Raw genomic sequence first — 6,000 nt, 5'->3', positions numbered from 1 at the left:
TCCTCAGTCAGAAAAGGCATTATATTATTTTTAATGCTCATATTGTTCTGCTCACTTTTTTCATTTGGTAAGAATGAATAGAAAGAGAAGTTTTCAAGAGACTTTTATCAGCTTATTAGCTATGTGGTAAATGCCCTGATCCTCCCCTCCCCCCCCCCGCATTGTCTCTGTTTTTATCCAGTCGTCTGATTTTTTTAGATTCTTCTAAGTTTGAATATGAATTATATTTAAGTCTTCAGAACTGTTCCCTATAAGTAATCTCAGAAAAATCGGACCTACAATTTTTAAATAAAAAAGTATAACAATGTAAATAAATAAGAAAATTGTTTTCAGAATGGTTAAGTAAACTTAAAGAGAAGAGGTGGCATCAACATATATTATCTTTTTCAAATTTAAAGAGAGAGAAGAGGTGGCATCAACATATATTATCTTTTTATTTTTTGCCAGAAAGGTCTTGGAATTAATTCCTAGGATTGAATACTATTGCTTACACTGTACTACTCTTTTTCTGAAAAATAAACTAATTCTACACTAATTCTACACTAAAATTTCTGCATTTGAGTATAGAGAAAATTGCTAGTATAAATTAGTCTAAATTAGAAATGCACACTCCCACACTCTCTCTGAGCTCTAGATCCCTCTTTCTAACTTCCACTGGACATCTCCACCTGGATATTGCACCATGTCTCAAGCTCATCCTCACTGAACTTGAACTTGGAATCTTCCCCTCAAACTACATTCTCATTCAGTGTTCCCTGTCTTGATGACCATGGTCACCAATCTCTCCCTACATACATACCTCCTAACACTTTCTTTTCCCTCATCTACTATCTCTAGTTCATTGCTATGCTTTCAAGATGTTGTTCCTTACATATGTCTTAAGACAGTCTACTTCTCTCCATCATGGTGCAAACACATCAGTCCAAGTTATCATAATCTATCCTCTGAACTACTGGCCCACTCTTGCCTCTCCCCCAAACCATTCTCCAAAATTCATTCAAACTATTTTTTTAATTTAACTGAAAATCTGATCACATTTCAATCACTTCTCTTCTTAAACATATCAATGTCTTCTCCTTTTCTTAAGATAAGACAAAAATCCTTAACATGCCCTATGCAGCTCTACATTTTCCTCTGCTTATTTTTTCAACCACAGCTAGCCACATTCTCTTTCTCCATTCCTATGCTCCAGCCACAATTTTTTCAATGTGCCCATGCTTTCACCCACCTCAGAGCCTGCCACATGCAATTCTTCTGTTCCTCCTTGCAATTAGTGCCTTTCCTTTGATTAGTTAATTTGTCAATAATCCTGCAGAACTCAAATGTCCTTTGATCTCTTTGACCACCAGACTAGATCAACTCTGTCAGTATGCATTCATGTAGCATCCAGGACATTTATTTCATGGGATTCACCATGTTTTGTAATGAAGAGAAAATAGCCAAACTTGTCTAGCATATACAGACTCTAAATTCAGTTGAGATTGTGTGGAAGAGGTAGCCTGAGCCCTAAAAAAGGAAATGTGTGACCCATAGAGGCGGAGGCAGAGACTTCTTGATAAGTACCATTTCCCACTATAAAAAACCAGCACTTCTTTAAAAAGTGTTAATACTATGTATAGGACAGGAAGTTTAACTGGTATAGGACAAGTTAAAACTGGAATATATTGTCAAACCAGAAAGAGAAATGAAAAACTGTAGATTAAGAGACACAAGAGAGTGGGAGGAATCTCAACCAATTTCAATGTGTTAACCTTGTTTTCATTTTTATTCAAAATAAATTATTAATAACAATTTTAAAAGAAACAGTGAAATGTGTAAAAATTGGAAGAGATATCTCTTATTGGTTGAATTGTGTCATGTCAAAATTTGTATGTTAAAGTCTTAAACCCCAGTATCTCAGAATGTAACTGTATTTGGAGGTAGAGCCTTTAAAGAGGTGATTATGTTGAAATGAGGCTATTGAGGTAGGTTCCAAACCAATCTGACCAGTGCCTTTATAAAACAGGGGAATTTAAACACACAAAAGAGACCCCAGGGGCATGTGTGCACAGATGGGTGACCATTTGAAGAGGCAGCAGGAGGGTGGCCATTTACAAGCCATGAAGAGATACCTCAAGAGAAGCCAAAAATTATGAGAAAATAAATTTTTGTAGTTTAAGTCACCTAGTCTGTGGTATTTTGTTATGGCAGTCCTAGCAAACTAATACAGATGCTAAAATGATAACTATGTCCACCATTCAATTAAACTTGAAAATGCATATGGGGATATAGAAGTGAATATATCATGTATCCTGGAGCAATAATTCTCAATTGATGAGATGTAGACAGTCAAATCTTCTGGAGAGAATGTGGGTCATATATAATTTTAAAAATTCCCAAAAATGATTCTAAATTTCCTTCTCTTCCCACTTAGAAAAACTATCTTAGACTCAACTCTGTGGAATAGCACACATAAATAAGGGCAAGGGTATATTACTACTTCTCTTGGCCACTCAATTAATTCTATTTACACTTTTATAGTGATAGCATATACAATTTCACCAACTAGAATATAAACATTATCACTAGGTATCTACCTTATGTATAATATTGGGACTGATGTTACTCATTCCCTTCCATTTTCATTCAAAATTTTATGGCAATTTACCACTTACATTGGAGTTTATAAGGAAATGAAAGAAAATTGTTTTTCTTTGAAGGGGGCATAGATAAAGAGTGGTAAGACAGGGGAAAGAGCAATAAGCAGAATAACTGAGAATATTCCATGAGATTCTTTATTCTCACATATAAATTCTCCATCCTATTAAAAGACATGACTGTGACAGTTCCAAGTTTCAGCTGCCCACTATGTTCCCATCCACTTCATTTCCCAAATGTGTTTAAAGCATTAACAACAGCTTGTGTTTCATCCTAGAGACAGCTGGGTTTCAGTCAGAAGTAAATGTTTCATTATCTCACTCTATTGTCCAAGACAAATGTGCTATTGTATTACGTGTGAAATGTCATCTTTGAAGTTTATTAAGGATGTGCTGTGAAATGAGCCATCTGGAAAACACAGTGTAGACTGAAAAATAATTATAAGCCAGTTTATTGCTTTTTTTTCCTGTTAAGCCTACCATGACACCTGCTGAAAACACTATGTAGTGTAAAGAGTAGAGGCTTTGAAGTCACACAGTTTATACCCCACCTCCAACAATGGTTAGATAATATACAAGTTACTTAAATTCTCTGATCTTTTTGTCTTGTCTGTAAAATTGAGATATTGATACATGCCACACAGAAGTTTTATGAGCACTAAATTAAATAACAGTCGTAAAGCACTTAGGACAGAGTAGACAATAAGTTTGATTTCTCTTCTCTTAAATATAGAGAATATTTAATATTCTTTATAGAGAGTAAATATTAGATAAAATCCAATATTTGGAAACTAGGTTGAGCTGGTCAGTTTTGCAAAGAAGTCCATTGAGTTTCCATGGGATCCTTTTTATTTCAGGATAGAAAAAGACTTTGGAACATCAAGTTTGAAGCTTATTTCAGAGTTCTCAGTCTGGAGCAGGTTAGGACCACCCAGACATGCGTGTTAGCAAAGCGCTGTCCGTGGTGCTAGTAAGCGCGAATGCCTCTGGCAACCTTTTCCCTGCGTAAAGTTCTCCATTCAACTTGCTTAGCGAAGCTCACATATCCATCTGGCGGAAGATTCTCAGTCATTCTGTTCATTGGCTTGTTCCCTATCTTACCACTCTTTATCTATGCCCTCTTCCAAGAAAAACAATTCTCTTCCATTTCCTTATCAAATCCAAACAGTCTTTATTTTTCAGATGCGTTGGCCATGCCTACCACCTAAGAAAGTGGCTCAGAAATCAGATCAGACTTTTTTCCTAACTTTTTTCTTTTTGAGACAGAGTCTAGCTCTGTTGCTTGGACTAGAGTGCAGGTATCATCATAGCTCACTGCAATGTCAAACCCCTGGGCTCAAGCGATCCTCCAGCCTCAGCCTCCCAAGTAGCTGGGACTTCAGGCGCATGCCACCATGTCCAGCTTATTATTTTTCATAGCAACAGTTTCTCACTATTGCTGAGGCTGGTCTCCTTACCCCTCAGCCTCCCAAAGTACTAGGATTACAAGTGTGAGCCACTGTGCCCAGCCTCTTTTCCTAACTTTTTGATAAGTTTCAGAGAAATCCAAAGTTCAAGGCAAGAACACAGGAAACAGTTCATTTCTAATGCATTCGTTTAAAACATTCTTCAATTGGCACCTTCTCTCAGAAACTTTCCCTGTACCTCCACCCTGAGTTAACTCCCTCTCTTCCTTACTCCCAAAGTACCCTGTAGATATATCTCTCAGTAAAGTTATCATATTAAATTGAAACTCGATTTATTAGAGTGCCACTAGAGAAAGTTTCTTAAAAGTGAGAGTCCATGTTTTATTCAACTGTGGATTTCTAGAATATAAGACATGCTGAATTAAGTTTTTTCATACTAAATTTAATTACTATTACTGGATCCATGAGAGAGAAGGTCCCAACAATGTTCCTTAAAAGGCAACCTTCCTTGTTGCATTTGACAGATATTATGGTAGCTAGGCTTTTCCAGTGAAGATATTATGTAATGAGTACATTTGCCACCACATCCACCAACATCAGTCTGGTGACGAAGCCTCTCAAGGTGACTGGTAAAGAACCAATTTACTTCAAAGGCTCCAGCTTCCCACTGCCCATCTTTTCTCCTCCCATTTTACCTACACACCTGTAATCCTCAGTACATTGTGCATGGGGACTGGTTCTCTAGATAAAAACTGCTTGTCAATGCTTTTCATCCAGAAGTAGACTTCTGTTCTTCTAGTTGAACCTAAGAATGGAGTGACCATCAATAAATTTTAAAACAACAACATTTTTTACAAATAAATGTAAGAGTTCAAAATAAGATTGAATTAAACTGAAAACTAAGAAATGGGGGTGGGATGGCAAAGAAGAAGAAATTGTTATTAATGCTGTCCCCTGTTCTCCTTTGTCCAGCTGGATTTTAGGACTGCTGAGCCTCAGTCAGTGTATCTTCAGCCCTAACTACCATTTCCATGGGCCCCACTGTCTTTAAAGGAAAAAGCCTTCCTTCCTTCTGCAGGGATTTGGGGGAGAGGGAGTTAGAGCTAAAGTATGCTAGGGAAAAAATGTGGAGTCTCTCATTTTTCAATAATCAAGCAATTGGCCTCCCTTTAAAAGTTGTCTTCCTTAGCATTCTCAACCCAAATGATTTTGTAAATAAAAATTGTTCAGTGTTAGGACAGGTTCACTCTTACGTAGTTCCTCACCAAAGTTTTTAGGCAACAGATACACAACTTGTGCTTCTCTTTTTATTCAATGTAGTATCAGCTGTAATTTTCTAAATCCTTAAAGCACTAAATATGTTGATTCAAACTCACCTAGGAAGATTAGGAAGAAAAAAAAGCACTTGGCCTTCAAATCTTCAGAAGAGAATTTAATGACAGGTTCAGCCTGTTTAATGACAGGCCCAGTACCACACCTCTGTTTTATTATGTTTCTTTATTACTGCATAACTTTCCTTTATTACTCATGATAAACAAAAATCAAATACTTGCCAAGGTGGGTTTAAATAGGTAAAAGTGCAAACAAAGATATACTGTACAAATATGAAACTGGGATCTCAGATTCTTAAAATATATATTTTTTGTCTTATGTGTGCCAGATTTTCACTGTCAGTCTCAAACTAGTTTTTGTTTTTGTTTTGTTTTAGGAGCGTATCCATAATTCAAAGATGAAAAAAGAATTAAAAAGCACCTGTAGGCCAGGCGCGGTGTTTCAAGCCTGTAATCCTAGCACTCCGAGAGGCCGAAGCGGGAGGGTTGCTTGAGCTCAGGAGTTAGAGACTAGCCTAAGCAAGAGTGAGACCCGTCTCTACCAAAAAGAAAAGGAAAAAAACAGCCGGGAATTGCGGAGTGCAACTACAGGGGAAGCTGGGGCAGAAGGACCGCTTAGAGCCCAGG

Source organism: Microcebus murinus, chromosome 12 (genome assembly GCF_040939455.1).
Source record: "Microcebus murinus isolate Inina chromosome 12, M.murinus_Inina_mat1.0, whole genome shotgun sequence".
Lineage (NCBI taxonomy): Eukaryota > Metazoa > Chordata > Mammalia > Primates > Cheirogaleidae > Microcebus > Microcebus murinus.
This window is presented reverse-complemented; position numbering follows the sequence as displayed.